This window comes from Octodon degus, unplaced genomic scaffold (genome assembly GCF_000260255.1).
Source record: "Octodon degus isolate 3935 unplaced genomic scaffold, OctDeg1.0 scaffold00049, whole genome shotgun sequence".
In the NCBI taxonomy this organism is placed as follows: domain Eukaryota; kingdom Metazoa; phylum Chordata; class Mammalia; order Rodentia; family Octodontidae; genus Octodon; species Octodon degus.
Genome location: NW_004524625.1, coordinates 7,228,027 through 7,245,479, shown reverse-complemented (window position 1 = coordinate 7,245,479; position 17,453 = coordinate 7,228,027). Strand labels below are relative to the sequence as shown.

The 17,453-nt window shown below is 37.4% G+C and overlaps 1 pseudogene; it reads right to left on the bottom strand.

Moving 5' to 3' along the window:
* Positions 1-16,144: 16,144 nt before the first annotated feature.
* LOC101572654 lies at positions 16,145-16,794 on the bottom strand (annotated as a pseudogene).
* Between the last annotated feature and the right edge of the window lie 659 nt (positions 16,795-17,453).

Genomic DNA, 17,453 nt, shown 5'->3' with positions numbered 1-17,453 from the left:
TAAGTTTTTTAAATTACATTTTCAATTTCATTGGCCGATATTGGGTTATTCAAAATTTTCATATCTTCATAATTCAGTTTTGGCAATTTGTACCTATCCAGGAATCTGTCTATTTCTTCTGTGTCTTCAATCCTTTGTGAGAGTAAACATTTTCCAAATATCTATTGACAATCTGAATTTCCACAGTTTCTGTAGTATCCTCAATAAAATACTAGCAAATAGAATACAGCAAATGATCAAGAAGATTATGCACTATGACCAGGAAGGATTTATCCCGGGGATGCAAGGATGACTCAGCACGTTAAATCTACAAATGTAATACACTCTATCAATAGAGCCAAAAGGAAAACTCATATGATAATCTCAATGGAAACAGAAAAAGGCTGTGACAAAATCCAATACTCACTTATAATCAAAATAAATTTTCCTCTGAGAACTGCTTTCATTGCACCCTAGAAATTCCAGCAAGTTGTGTTTGAAATTTCGTTGGATTGGATATATTGTTTAATTTCTTATTTAATTTTGCAGTAACTTATTCCATTTGAGTTAGTTCATTCTTCTTTTTCAAGAGGTTTGCTAGGGGTTTATCAACTTTATTTAATCTTTCAAAACATCAGCTTTTTCATTCATTAATTCTTTGGATTGTTTTCTTTATCTCAATCGCATTAATTTCTTCTGTAATCTTTATAATTTCCTCTCAACTTCGAGCTTTGGGCTTGGTTTGTTCTTCTTTTTTAGAAGCTTGAAGTACAGCATTAGGGTATTTTTTTTTTTCCTCTCTGTTTTCCAAATGTGAGTTCACCGTTATAAATTTTCCTCTGAGAACTGCTTTCATTGCACCCTAGAAATTCCAGCAAGTTGTGTTTGAAATTTCGTTGGATTGGATATATTGTTTAATTTCTTATTTAATTTCATCTGTAATACATTGGTTGCTGAGGAGGGTGTTATTTAATTTCCATATGTTTATGGGTTTTTTGTGGTTTCTTTTGTCATTAATTTCCAATTTCATTGCACTGTGGTTAGACAATATGCAAGGGATAATTTGTTTTCATTCATATACTTATTCATGCCCCATGGACTAGTATGTGGTCCATTTTATAAAATGTCTCATGTGCAGCTGAAAGTATTGTATTTAGATGTTGTTGGGTGCAACACTCTATATCTGCCTACTAAGTGCATTTGTTCAAAGGTTTGGTTCAGGTCTACTACTTCTTTGTTAATTTTTTGTCTTCTTGACCTGTCTTTTTGGTGATAAGGGGATATTGAGGTCCCCTTTGAAGATTGTGATATTGGTTATTAGATGTTTCATGTCCTTTAAAATTTGTCTTATAGAGTTGGGTGCTCCCATATTTGGTACAAATATATTTATGACTGTTATCACTTCCTCTTAAATTTTTCCCCTAACCAGTAGACAGTGACTTGCTTTATCTGATTTGATCATTATTGGTTTGAAATTCAGGTAGTCTGTGAATAGAATAGCTACCCCTGCTTTTTTCTGAGGTCTCCTGGCCATATAGTGTTTTTTCCAACCTTTGACTTAGGAATTTATTTGTGGGTTAAATGTGTTTCTTGGATACAGCATATTGTTGGATTTTTTTATTAATCTACTCAAGAGTAGAATCATTTTAGATCTGTCCTTCAAACTCCCCCTTTATTGTTGATTGAGCTAATCAATAAAATAAAATTTAAATGAGATAGTTGTTACTCTTTAATCAGCTTCAGGATATATGGTATTATACTTGCTATAGGCATTAAAGTTCAGTGAAATGAACCCTGTATGTAATAGTGGTGCTTTGTTATGTGAAAAAGATTCAGTCCACGGGGGAAAAAATGAGAAGCCTCAGAGACACTGTGGTGATGGTACTGATAATGACCTGTCACGTAGGAGATTCTGAGTGACAGAAGATGTGACAGTGCACTTATACACTGTTGTATCTTAAAAATTTTTAGTAATAAATAAGATTATGCCATCTCAAAGATGATATAACTGGGGCTGGGGAGATGGCTCAGTAGAATAAGCATTTCCCCGGCAAGCGCAAGGGTCTGAGTTCAATCCCCAGTTCCATCAAAAGAAAGAAAGAAAGAAAGAAAGAAAGAAAGAAAGAAAGAAAGAAAGAAAGAAAAGAAGTTAAACCGGTTATATGAATTCATAATTGGGACTGATTTTATCCATCTGAACACTAAATCCTGCTTTATGTGAGTTTCAATTATATGTCTTATCATCCAACTTTATGTTAAAAGAAATATCCCAGAGCCAGGGAGATAGCCCAGTGGTCTAAGTGCCTGCCTGGCAAGTACAAGGATGCAGTAGCACACACCTTGCTGGCCCTGCATCTAGCCAGTCATGGAAACAAGGCCTGGTGGTGCACGCCTGTAACCCCAGCTCTGTGGAGGCTGAAATGTGAGGATCGCTGCAAGTCCAAGCTGTGTAGTGAGACCCTGTACCAAATAAATAAATAAAATATTAAAAAAGAAACAAGAAACATCCCACCCTGGGATCATTTTTTCATGGTACAAACAGCAGAGTACTGAAAACACTATGAACTCAATTTCAGCAAATATAGTTCCTAAGATAGACCCCATCACTTTTTCCTAACTAAGTAAGGGTTACATCATTTATTCTCTAGGAATCTTAATTTTCTCAAGTATTACACATAGTAATTTGCTAATACCTGATGAATCTTAAACTAAATAATTAATGCAGATCACTTAACAGTGTTTATATGGTAATGATTACTTCTATTTTTGTATTTTAGGGAAGGGTCTACAGGGTGTTCAGGGTCTCACTACAAGGTCGGACTCCTAATGATCCACCTGTTTACAGCCTCTGAAGAGCTGGCATTACAGGTGCATGCCACCATGCCCAGTCTCAATTGCCTTCTTTCTGCACCCTGGGGGCAGGGCCAGCACAGCAGGCTGGGGGATCAAACCTCTAGCTTCTTTGCCGGCTTGCAGGTGCTCTAATCCCTTGAGCTATTTGGCCAGCCCAGTAATGATCACGCCTGAAAGATTTCTAAGACCTCTCCCCTCAGCCTAAAGATGGTTCCAATCATGAGACAAGTTTCTCAGAACAATTATTATATATTTGTCTGGGAAAATAGTTTTCTTTTCCAATATCTACATATTAACATGTATCAATTCTGGGGAAATCAAACATAATTTATCTTGCAAAAGTTGCTTTGCAAATTCAAGCTTATATGAAATATTCTTAATTTAGCTTAATGCTTCAGATTCTTTTTTTTTCAGATTCTTAAATATAAGAAACTTTCAGAACTTGCTGTACTGAACACAGTTCCTTCATTATTTAAAATGTGACAATATACCTAAATCATCTCCTATTAAATAAAAATATGGGACAAGTATTTCTGCAGTTCATATAGAGATATTTATCTATCTTATATTTGATGAAATTTTTCTTGTTACCAGTTGTTTTCTGATCAATCAGTCTCTCATGGCTCACAGGAGAAAAAAGTCTTTTGTCTTCTTCACAGATATCAATTTTCCCTTTTTACTCCTATTAGCTTTTCCCAAAAGAGTATATAGCTATTGTGTCTATTAGTACTGTTGTTCATACATAGATATCAAAGTTTTCTTTTTTTTTTCTGTTTTTCCTGCACTCTGAAGTTAAGTCAAATTCAAAACATTGAGTTTTACATGGCATATTTTCCATTTTTTTCTCTATACTAATTAATATCTTTGCTGTTTATACCTGTTTTCTAATATAGTGCTATGGTTTGGATCTTAAACCATTTCAAAAGGCCAGTAGATTAAAGGTTGGGACCTCATCTCAGTACAATGGCAGAGTGGTGGCAGCCTTTACGAGGTGGCGGCTAGTGAGAGGCTCTTTGTCATGAGATACAACTTCAAAGGAGACACAGGCAGTGGGGTCAGTCGTCTCTCTCCCTCTCCCCTCTGCCACTCTCCTTGGGCTTGCTGGCTGCCAACAGAGGAGCATCTCAGTCTGCCATTTGCTAACTCCTGTAGAGTTCTGACCTGGAGCCAACCAGCCAAGCATGGACTGAAACCTCTAAACCTTAAGCGAAAATATACTTTTTGTAACTTGACTTCTCTCAAGTACTTGTTGTAGTCAGGCCGTCCCAACATACAAATCAACAATCACTTGAAAGCTTCTTTAGAAAGATACATTAACTTGGAAGTTGTGATTGTCTGCTTTCTATTACTGATAGACAAATACCTAAAAATGACAAGATGATGGTTTATATCCACATGTCTCCCCCAAGCTTTCTCTGGTCCTGGCTTGGGTGTGTGGTCTTCCTCGGTGGATCAGTGCACTGAGGAGTTTGTAGCTCGCTCTGATGTTGGGAGGGGAGATGTCACTGCAGTCATGGCCTCAAAGGGTTCCTCTACCTCCTTGCCCTCTGGATTGCTTTCTGATTGGCAGCTGTGCCACAAGGAGGCCTCTGCCGTCCTCCATTCGCTTTGATGCCAGCCCAGTGGAGAATGGAATCCTCCACAAACTATGAGTCCGAATAAACCTCCTTTCCTTAAGTTGTGCACATCAGGCATTGTGTAGCAGTGAGGAGAGAGCAAACAAGGCAAGTAGCTTAAAAGAGGGTGCATTTAGCTGGCCTCACGATTTCAGAGACTTCAGTCCTGTGTAGCTGGTCCCACTGATTTTAGGACTGCGGTGAAGCAGGAACATGGTGTTTGAAGGCCATGGTGGAAGAAAGCTGCCGGCACCATGGAAGGTAGGAAGCAAAGACTGAGAGCCAGAGCAGAGCCTCCCGGAGCAAGACCCAGTGCAGGAGACATGCCTGCCGGTTCTCTCCACGCAGGCTCTCCATCAAATTACGAATCCACTAATGGGCTTACCCAGTGATGAGACCGGAGCCTGCACGATCCAATCTCCTTCACTTCTGAATGCAGGAGTGTGTCAGAGGAACTTTTCGAATCCAACCTATCACATGCTTGCAATATTTCTGCCATCACTTCATTTTGTTGTCATTTGTTTGTTTGTTTGATTGTCCAGGGTCTCACTATACAGTTCAGACTCAGTGATCCTCCTGTTTTTCAGCCTCCCAAGCACTAGGAATACCGTCGTGCACCACCACGTCCTGACTCCATTGCTGGCTCTGTGCGCCAGGGCTGGGGGCAGGGCCAGCGTGGCACGTGGTGCCGGGGATTGAACACTGGGCTCTGCTCTTGCCTAAGCAAGCACTTAGTCTGCTGAGCTGTCTCTCTGGCCCTTTATTTTATTTTATTTTTTTTATTTTTGCACTTGGTTAGTACTAATGTTTACATTCTAAAAAATACTAACAGCTCTGTGAGACTGCTTTTCTTTGATAGGTTCTACTGAAACAATAGTAGGTAAATTTGTTTTTACCCTAGTTAACTCAATAGAAAACCATGAGTTAATATTGATCAGAAAAAAGTCTAGATTTTTTGAAGATATGGAAATACTTTTCTCTTTTAAATATATAGTCCAGGGGTCTTAGACCTTTTCTATGGTGTTGACAATGATAAATATTTTAGGATATGGATCACATGAGATTTGTTATAATAATTCAGCTGTGTCATAAACTGAAACCTAAATAGACAATACATAAACTAATGACTACATCTTGGCCCAATAAAACTTTATACTAGGGTACCACAATTTTAATTTTATGTTAAATTTATGGATCAAAGTAGCATTATTTTTATTGTCAGTTACTTTAAGTGATGTAAACTAATTCTTACTTTTTAGTATAAAGGTTAGTAGGATAGATAAATAATTCTGACACATAGATATTGAGTCATGAAATTAATTCTTTATTTTTCAGATAATATCCAGATCAGAATTCTGTACTTACATAAGAGTTGTCATTACCAGTTTATTTCTGATGTGGTGCCGTGATGTTTTTAGAAAACATAAATCAGGCAGAATGAGAAAGAATATGCAAGATCCATCCAGTGAATTGGGCAAAAGACCAGCATAGCAACTAGCACTTTAAGGAGAGATAAATATAAATAAATGTATGTTCAAGGAAGTAGAATCTTTTTTTTATTTTTTAAAGAGAATAAAGAATAGTAAAAAGCAACAATAACAACAGCATTTAGGATTGACATAGAATTTCACTAAACAAAATAATTGGAATTCAACAATGGTTGTTATATTGCATAAAGCTGTTTTTAAATTAGTTGTTTAGATTACCAGATGTGAGCATGCAAAGTTGGTCAGGAATAGTTATAAGTGCTGGTGAGATAGCTCAGTGGTCGAAAGCCCCTGCTTAGGCAAGCTTAGGCAATTTCAGGGACCATGCTTCGATCCCCGGCAACACATGCCATGCCAACCCTGTCCCCAGGGTGGGCTGAGCCCACCACAAAAAAAAATTGTAAGAAATTTAAAAGGAGAAAAAAGAAGTGTAAGAAATCAACTGTTCCTTTCAATAGACCAACAGAAATCAACAGTACAATTCTCCAAGTTATTCTGTATATATACATAAACATATCTTTTCCCCCTTCCTTTATTTTGTCCTTTTCCTCATCCCAGGTATTCCTTCCTTTTGAACCGATTTTTTCCCTTTCACTGTATCTATTGTGCCTCCGATCCTACCTACCCTTTCAGCTTCTTCCACTAGCTAGGCCACATGCTGTTTACACATGCAGCTCTGATTCATTTCACTGATGAGTATGGTTTTACAATACCAATCACTGCTTTTATGTTGTCTTATAATATACTAAATAACCTACCTAAGAATTTGTATCCAAGAAGTTGCTGAACCCCTACCTTTATTTTAAACAAACAAAAAAAATGTAGATTAAGAGATTGTTTTAAAAGTCATAGTGTAACTCTGAGCATAACACAAGGTCAGGACCAGGGCAATGTGCAGAAACACTAGTCATTCATTTGCCCACATAAACAGAAGTAGGTTTTTGGGTGGTGGGCAGGCAGGCGTGAGCCCTGTCACGCTTGACAGAGTATGGAATGCACAGCTGCCAGGGGGCAAACTGCTGCATTGAGACCAAAAAGACAGCTTATCAATGGACAAGTTTTAGTTCATAGACTCATGGCTTGTAAAATTGAGTTCAATGCTTATCCAATTTAGTGATATTAAGTGCTTTGATGTATATATTGTTCATTGTCCCCAAACTCATCATCTAAGAAAAAGAAAAAAGAAAAAACAGTATACTGTATATTTTCCATGAAGAGCTAGAACAGTGAAATTCTCATTTTGCCATAGTGTGTGTGGAATGATTCAGTGTCCTAGATGGCCTAGAACAGTCTTGGTTTATGCTTGTAATAAAGCTCTACTTACCTTCAGAATGGTCTCGCTTCAGTATAAATTATGTCACTTATGTAGAGCCACATTGTGTAAAATGAACATAAATAGTGACCAAGAACCAATGAAGACTGGTCCTTGAGCTTTCCTTCAATTCCTCAGGATGAGATAGAAGCCACAAGCTCATACATACACAAACAATCCAGTAAACGAAAGAGAAAAAATAATCTAACATTATCTCCACAAGGAAAAGTTACAAACATATCATGAAACAATCTTTAATGAAATAGTAGTAATGTTAAAAAGGAAAAAAATATGTAAAACTACCATGCTAAAAAATGGCTTAAAATATTCAGAGGGATAAAACCTTAAGAAAGGCTATGCTGAAAAATCAGGAGATAGAATAATCAAGTAGAATTTTAAATCAAGTCTATTTATTAAAATAATAACATATAAATTAATGACCTAAAGAACCTCTCAAGTATACAGTTCTGGAGTCATTAATTGGAGCAAATGATAAAATAAATATAATTCAGAGAAATAAAATTATGAATGAACTTACGAGGCAATAAAAAGCCAGTGAATAGCTCCCACGTCTGTAAATATGAATGTCTTTTCCAGAATTGAAGAAAGATATGATCCCTCAGGTAGAGCAAGCACTTATAAATACTTAGGGTAAAATTAGAAATTCTCTACTGATTCCTCACAAGGAAAATGTCTATCATTACAAAATGTGAAAGTTTAAATATTATACTAAAGATTACTATAGAGTAATGAGAAAAATAGGTGGATCGATGGCTGCTCTTCAGAAATAATTCATGATGCAAGGACGTTGATTGATACTTTAAAGTATTTTTTAAAAAATAATAGTCAACCTAGAATGTTATTCAAGGCTAAATTTTCTGGTAATAATGTCATATTAAAGTCATATTGAAAGATTTAAAAGATTGATAGTGATTTACTTCATGACTGATGTTAAAATATCTAATATATTACATTCTCAAGAAAGAAGATGTTAAAGGAGTTCAATTAAAAAAAAAAAACTGTAAGGGGGCCAGCAAGATAGCTCAGTGGTCTCAAGCACCTGCTTGGGCAAGCTGAGGCAGGTGCAGGGGACTGTGGCTGGATCCCAGGCACCACATGTGGCATCAGCCCCGCCCTGAGGTGGGGGGAACTGTTAGCCAAGATATTAGCAGTTCAGTAAATAATGTTTTTAATTTCCTTAGAACTCTTATACAATGGACTTATAGAACTTTGAACTAGTGCTTACAATGTCATTTATTAAACCATTCAAGGTTATGAGTTTTATAACTTAGCAAGAAATTATATTTTGTTCTTTTTAAAACTTTTATGTGTTTGGTACAGGGTCTCACTACATAGCTCAGACTCATAGTGATCTTCCTGTTCTCAACCTCCCCAGTGCTAGGATTACAGGCGTGTGCCAACACACCCAGAGTCAATCACTGGCTCAGCAAGCCCTGGGGGTGGGGACAGGATGGCATGCAGGAACAGGGATCAAACCAAAACCAAAATCAATTTAGGGGATTAGAATTAATATATTTAATTAATGTGGAATTCAATTTTTCCAAGTTTTATAAATATAACAATGATAACAATAAAAATAACTTAGTGACCTTTCAATATATTAAAATACGTTTAGTGAACTGGAGGGTGATCTATGTAAGAACTTCCATTTTACTGGAAATTTTTTAAAACTGCAGTGTCCAATATGGTAACCATTACTCACTTACAGCTACCGTGTACTTGAACACCTTAAAGCAGCTAGTGCAGCTGTGATACTAAAATTTTAATTTAATATGAGTTTTCGCAATGGTATTGAAATAGACAGATGTGGCTAGCATAGTGGATGTAGCACTCCTAGAACGACAGTTAGGGTAGTAGAGTATCGAAGGCTTCCCAGCCAACTGGGAATAACCACACTAATACAATGACAGACTTTGCTAAGAGCTAAACTTTACACACTTTAACATTAGTATAATTTGACACCGTTGAATCTATAAAAATATTTATATTTACCTTCTCCTACATAAAAGAGAACACTGTATGAGTTGAAAAATAATTTTTAAGTCCAAAATCAGTTTAGGCTGGCGAGATAGCTCAGCGCCTGCTGAAGCAAATTTAGGCTGAGTGTAGGGATCGCCGTTGGATCCCCAGGACCACATGCTGTGCCTGCCCTGCCCCTAGGATGGGCTGAGTCAGCCACAAAAAAAGACAGCAACAACAACAAAAACCAAAATCAATTTAGGTGATTAGAATTAATCCATTTAATTAATGTAGAATTCAATTTTTCCAAGTTTTATAAATATGACAATGATAATAAAAATAATTTACTGACCTTTCAATATATTAAAATATGCTTAGTGAACTGGAGGATGATATAGGTAAATTATGAAACAAATGTTTGTATACATCTGTTTATTTTGCATGTTTTACTTTTTCAGTGCACATTGGTGATATTCAATGATGAGATTTTGATATTCTCAAATGCAGTTAATGCAACTGAGAAACTAAAATTTTAACATATATACCTGTTAAACATAACATATGTATGTAGGACAGGCATATAATGTATTTTGATTATTTTCCTCCATATTATAACTTTTCCCTTTTCCTACTCCTCCCCCTGATTCCCTTCCCCATCTTTGAAAGTTTACCTTCTGGTTTTCTGTTTTCTCTCCTTAATTAATTAATCAGTTAATTAAGCTGTAGACATTGTTTATATAAGAGAAAACATGTGCTATTTAATTTTTTGAGATCATTCCCTCCATTATCCTGCAAATGAAATGCTTTTGTTCTTTATGGCTGAAGGCTGTAATATTCTGTTGTGTGCATATGCCACAGTTTCTGCTTTTCTGAAGACAGGCATCTGGGCCGTTTCCAAGACTTAACTCCTGTGAATTGAGCTGCTATAAACATAAGTATGCATATATCATCAGAGCATGCTACCTTTAATTCTTTCCAAAATGTGTCCCAGGGTGATATGACTGTGCCAACTGATATCTACCTTTAGATTTTGGTGGGATCTCCGTACTGATGTCCTTAGTGTCATAGGAGTTCACGTTCCCTCTGCACTTTAGAAGGTTCTGCTTCCACTCTATATGGGTACCAGCGTTCACTTGTTTGTGCATAGATGCTAACCCTTCTGAGGGGAGGCAGTATCTCAGTGTACTCTGATTTGTATGTCCACACTAGCTACAGATATTGAACATCTTTTTTCTACATTTTTCTCGTTTGCATTTCTTTTCTCTAAAGAGTTTGCCAAGTCAATGATTGGTTTTTGGCTTTGATAGACATTAATTCACTATCAGAAGGTTATCTAGCAAGGATTCTTTTGACCTTGCCTAGGCTCTCTCCTGTTCTGTTGTTTGCTTTGATGCGCAGAGGGGTTTGTTGTTGTTGTTGTCATTGTTGCTTTTAAATTTACTGTTCTCCTTTGTTTTTATTGACATGGATTTGTCATGTATAAGGAATACATCCATGGGGGGAGGGGGAGGTTGCACGTCTTCGACACCTTCTCGTCTCTAGGACAAAATACCTGATTTCTACAATGTAAAACAGGGAGGGCTTTATTGTGACTCCAGGCTTCGAAATTTTCAACCCATGATTGGCCAGATCTAAAATAGAAACCCCGTGGCTGAGAAGGCCAGGTGGGGGAAGTCTGCTCACACCGTTGCAGGTGGAAAGCAGACAAGGAAGGGCCAAGAAGTAGACTTCTCCTGGTCGTGCCGCTGCATCTCTCTCTCAACCAGGACCCGCACCCTAAAGGTAGGCCTGGCCGCTGAACACCCCAGCAGGGGAGTGCACCTGAGTCCCATGTCCCTGCGCTCTGAGGTACACAGCGCTGAGATCCCGAGAGTTCTGGTGGCCTTTTGGATCCGCACCACGACTTCACGTACCACTTCTGACGCTGGGCCTTTTCGCCTCCCCGTTCCTCCCTTCTGTCTCTTCCTCTTCACTCTGGCTAGATCACCTTCTCATTGCCAAAAGCCCTGCGGCCTGTTCCATCCCATCTACCTTTAATTTTACTGTTTAGACATTTGTACTTTGTATTTTGAATTTAAGAGAAACCACATTATTTGCTGAATAATATTCCACGCTGTATACGTGACACATTTTCTTTATGCATCCGTTTACTAATGGGCATCGAGGATGTTTCCAAGATTTAGCTATTGTGAGCTGTTATGTACCCTGTAAACTTGTGAATATTTGTATCACTGAAGAGTGATGTTTTTAACTCTTGTGGGGGGGGGGAGACACCCAGAAGTGATATAGTGGGAGCAAATGGAATTCCTACTTTTTACTGATTTGCATAGTGGCTGTAAAAGCTTACATTTCTTTTTCCTAACAAGTTCAGTAGCATTTGTTTATCTACTTTTTTTTTCAGTTATAGTACACATTTTTTCTGTAGTAAGGTGGAATCTCAGTGCTTTTTAATCTGTATTTCTCTAATGGCCAAAGATACCGAAAACTTTTTCCATATACTTCTTGGCCATCTGTATTTCTTCTGAGAAGAGTGTTTCATTTCAGTAGCTCACTCTTTGTGTTCTTATATTTTGGAAAGTTCTGATTTTTTTAAATGATTTATATATTGTAGATATCATTTGAAGAGAACCTTGCAATATTTTTTTCCATTCTCTAAGTTGTCCTTTCACTCTACTGGTTGTTTCATTTGCTGAGCTGAAATGTTTTGTGATTTGATATAAACCCATTCATTGTTTCTTGATATTCTTTCCTGTGTTGTCTGTTCCTCCTATTCTAGTGCTTTTCCATATATTTTCTTGGCGTAGTCTTAAAGTTTCTATTTAAATAAATTTTAAGTTTGATCCACATTTATTTTTACCTAGTACAGCGCCAGAGAATTTTTTTTCTTTTTTTTTTTTTCTTTTTGGTAGAACAGTTTCAATAATTAATACATTGCATACATTCTTCCTAGTGCTTAATTTCTGTATAAGATGCGGACATAATATCCTATTTAAAACACTATTAGAACAAATCACTCTATTCATTAAGAGAATGCAACTATGTATCTATCCTAACAATTTTGAATACACAGATACAAAATGGACATTCATCTGTATACCCTTTTTTTGTTAAGTTCCATTATTTGAATATTATAGGTGTGTTAACTCAGCAAAATATTCTAAAAGAGTCCAGTAGCCCATAATAGTATTGGGTCTTCCACTTAACTGGCAATGTCAGAAATTGTTGATCTGAGTCCCCTACAGCTCAACCTAACAGCATGGCTTTACTTCTTCTATTTCGCTTTTATACTTTACTGCTGGATGGTGAAGAGCAAGGTAAAGCAGGATCTGTGCAACAAGAGTTGTAGCTTTTGGGTCTGATAAAGTCAGTGAAATCCCCTCAGGATTTATGCTGAGATCCTGTACCTCAGATTGTAGAACCTTTGTCAGTGTCAGCCATATGGATGAGTCATGGCCATTGCTTGGCCAAGGTGCTCTCTGTGAAAGCCTGAGAGAAGGTTTTCTCTCCATAGCACCAGAGATTTCTACTTTCACTCTCTGTACATGAGTGATGCCAGCACAATTTATTGAGGAGGCTTTCTTTTCTCCAGAATATGCATCTGTCCTTTCTGTCAAAAGTTGAGATACATCACTATCAAAAAGGCTACCCTTAAATTATAATCATCTGTCATTAGGAAAGTATGGATATATTGAAAGGAAAGAAAAAGGAAAATAAACTGGATAAATAGATAAATAATAAGCATAGCAAAAGTGAACACCCTACTGTACTTTGTTGTCATATTAAGAAGTTATGATGCTAAAATGTGAATAAAAATTTTAAGGAATACACAAATCAGTATAGTGTACCTAATTAGAAGAACAGAAGAGAAAGACAGAAAATGTAACACCAACATTAGATATAATTACACTATATAATTATTTCTTGTGCTAAATCTTTCTGATAGTGCTATTTCAGCCATGTTTATAATGCTAAAAGTTATTTTTACAACCAATAATTGAATAATAATTTATGCAAATTTATATGTCAATACGTCAATTGAAATAATCTGTATTACTTATTAGATTTCTGTCATAAATTGGCTTGAAATAATTGGCATTATATGGGAGCAATTAAAATAAGACATTACATTGTTATACACTATTGTACCTATATATTTCATATCTGTTAATATGACTTTTCCATTTATTTTGCTCTTCAGCTGTGTTAGTTTTAAGCTAAAACACAAGTCTCAACTATCTCAGGACTTGTTAGGAGTATATAATTAAAAATGTTAAAATAAGAGATGTTTCAAAAGAATTAATTTGAAAATTTTATATAATGGTTGATGTCTAGAGAAGTTTTCTGCTGAATAACAGTAGAAAAATTGTGTTGTGGGCTCTGACTATATATTTCATACCACAACTACACAAGTAGCCTGTTTAATAAAAAAGAACAACTTACACTTCTGTTATCGTATTTAAGCAGGAGACTGTTCACCTTATGACAATTCTTTTCATCCAATTATCATTGGTGGTTATAATTAGAGTATATGGATTTATTGTAATAATCCTTTCAATTACCTGATACATTCTCATTTTCTGTTTCCTATGTGATGCTATAAAACTAAATCTCATTCCTAACAATAGAAAACTATGGAGAAGTTTTAGTCTTTGCTTTTGCTAGAGAAAATAAAAAATAATAATAAATTTCAAGAATAAAAGAAGTGAAAGTCCACTCTTCAAACGTGTTCTCTAATTTGGTTTCTCAGCATTCTCTGATTTTCCTCTCAGTATTCTTCATTGCAAGTCCACATTGTCTTTCTTCTGACCATGCACTGTATAGGTGTGCCCCCAGACTCACAGCTGTGCTCAGCAGTGTGAGAAAGGGGGTCCTGGGCGTGAAGCAGGGTCGGATCCAATTTGAAGAGCAGTCTGGGTATGTTAGTTGCCTGTGTTCGCTGGTAGCGGAGCGTGCATCATAAAGAATGTGGGAGGACACTGTGTAACCACGAGAGGATTTAGGTGGCCACAGGCTTTGAAATTTCTTGTACAACACTCAGATTTTCAGTAAACTGAGAACTGCAACAACTCTTACAACATCACCACTTAAGAAGCACGAGCTCATGCGGGTATCCTCTCCCTGCGTGTCCTGCGCTCACCTCTGAACCATTCAGGCCCGCTTTGGGGAAGCCACTGGTAGCCACTCCCCGACCTTCCTCGGGCTTCCTCTCCTCAACACAGTGCTGCAGAAACTTCCTTCTCACAGTCAGAGCTGAGGCACACGATGCACAGCCGTCCGTCATTCTCTCCATGCGTTTTTGGTACGGAACACTTCTCTGATAACCATCAGAATGTGAAAATTACTGACAAATTTAGAAAATGAAAACTATAACATCAAATGTTAGAAATGTATTGACTAGAAAAAATAGCTTTATTAGTCCAGGGTTCTCACATGATTTTGAAACTGGAAGTCTAGAGAGCTAAAGCAATTTATCTAAAGTCATTTTGCTTATCCTGTGTAGTCGATTAAATCCCACCATTTTAGTCAGCTTTCCATTACAATAACAAGTAGAGATAATCGAATTAAAGAAAAATGTGAGGCTTATTTTGATTCACAGTTTTGTAGTTTCTAATCTGTAAGTGGTTCTCTCTTTTCGAATGCTGTTTTGCTGAGACACAACAGCCAGTGTGCAAAGTGAAATTAAGAAACGTTTATTTCAAATCACAGTTTGGAGAGGTTTCGGCTCACAGCTGGCCCCAGGCGGGCTGGCATGGCAGAGGGGCGTTGCAGGCGAGAAGCAGTTTGTGGCAGGCAGAATGCAAAGAGCAGTGAGGAGTGAGTGACAAGCTATGACTTCCACCACTCTTCCTGTTCCTCACAGCTTACCCAGGTGACCAGACCCTACGGCATCACACACACCCTTAATCCTAGCACCGGTGAAGCAATCCCAGCAAGACATCTTTGATCCAAGGATCAAACACCCTAGATCCAGCCACCAAAAGTCCCATTTATGACCACATAAGACTTTGTGGGGGGGGGCAACCACATATGAATTGTAGTAGCCTCCTCACGTCTCAGACCTCGGGGAGGCAGAAGATCATGGGGGAGGGTAAGGTACAAAGCAGCGATTTCCTTCACAGCTAGCATGTAAAACAGTAAAGCATGAAACAAGGAGAGACTGCTGTACCATGAGTACCTTTGAGGGCACCACGCAGTTACCAAGAGCATCTCGGGATGCTCCACCACCACCCAATGGTGCCAAGCTGATTGCTAAACCTTCAATTCATAGATTGTTGGGGATGATATCCTGGCCCAAACTGTAGTAGTCTATACCTGGACCCATTTGCAAATGTACTGAATCTTCAACAAGAAACTAGGACACTGTGCCACATTGCTCTTGCTTCTGTACTACCAGACTGTAGGAATTAGTTGTCCCCGAGGTGGACCACTTCTAGGTTCTCCATTCTGCTCATTGCTATACCTGTCTATTTTGTATCAATGCCATGGTGTTTGGATTACTCCAGCTTTGGAGCAAACTTTGCAGTCAGGTAATATACTATTTCCTGCCTTACTCTTTTTGTATAAGATGGATTTATCTATTCAGGTATTTTTGGATTCCATAAATTTTTAGTAATTGGATGTTATGTGAATAGTGTCCTTGGCATATGGAGAAGGGTTCCATTCAGTGTCTAGATCACATTGTGATGGGGCCCTTACAGTTTTGCCTCTTCTTATGAACATTAGAGTTCTCAGTGTCTTGTGCCCTTTTCAATTTCTTTCATCTTTTTTTCCCCTTTCAACAGGTTTTAAAAATTTTTATTGTAGAGCTATTTTACTTTTTTATATTTCAATTTTTGTTTCCTTCAAAAGGAATGAGGTATGTACAGGGGGGTTAAATGCTTTATAGACAAGAAAAAAAAATCTGTGATAGAACCAACTTATTCATCATCATCCTCTTCTTTATCCTCATCTTCTTCTTCATCTTCTTCCTCCTCTTCCTCCTCATCTTCCTCATTCTCATTCTCCTCCTCTTCCTTCTTTTTCTTGCTTTTTTCAGTCTTGATGACTCCCTTTCTTGCTGCATCAGGTTTTCCTTTATCCCAGTAGGCAGCGATGTCTTTTTCATACTTGTCCTTCCGCCTAGCTGCCTCCTTCTCGTACGGCTGCTTGTCATCTGTAGCAGTATTATTCCGCATTTCTCCAAGTTTCTTTGCGACATCACCAATGGAGAGGCCAGGATGTTCTCCTTTGATTTGGGGCGATACTCATAACAGAACAAGAAGGCTGAAGGAAGCAGCCTCTTGGGTGCATTGGGATCCTTGAACTTCTTTTTTGTTTCTCCTTTAGGAGGAATATAAGTTTTCATTTCTCTTTCATAATGAGGCTTGTCCGCTTTTGCCATGTCTTCAAATTTTCCTTTTTCTTTAGCAGATGTGGTCTTCCACCTCTCTGAGCACTTCTTAGAAAACTCTGAGAAGTTAACGGAAGCATCTGGGTGCTGCTTCTTGTGCTCCTCTCGGCAAGTCTGCACACAGAGTGCCTATGATGACATCGTGCCTCTCGGCGTCTTAGGGCCTCCTTTGCCCATGTTTACCTGTTTTCCTCAGTGAGGTACAGAGCCGCCCAGTGCCCATCCGGCTCTCACTTGCCCCGGCGCTGTCTCTATGGAGCCCAATGTACTGCGATGGCCTATTTTACTTTTTTGGTTAAACTAAGAAAACACAGACTGAACGGTCAAATAACCTAAATTTTAGAAATTAAATGTAATAACAATTTAGTGTTTATTACAATTTTAATACAAAAGTAGTATTCATATAGCCATTAAACTGAAATTTTACAGTAGATAATGATAGACAATGTACCAATTGCTAAAAAGAAATCTAGTTTACTAGCAAAGTAAAAATTATGACACTATAAAATAAGCAGAAAAATTATACATTTTCTTAGTTCAAGACAAAACAGAATACAAACTAAGAACCAAAACCTACAAACCAAAGTTAACCAACATTATTTCTGTGTTACTTAACTGTGGGTCACAATGTATTTTATTTTATGACTTCCCTTATCAATTTTGTGCAGTGAACATTTTTATATTAAAATTACATACATGCATACACAACACAAATAGGTTGAGATCGTCTTCTCTTAATCACTGTACATATAGGCCCATGAGAGATTAAAAGTAATGGAAATTATCTCCGGATGTCTACAGGGACACTGTATTTCATCATAACTCCAGAATTCCTC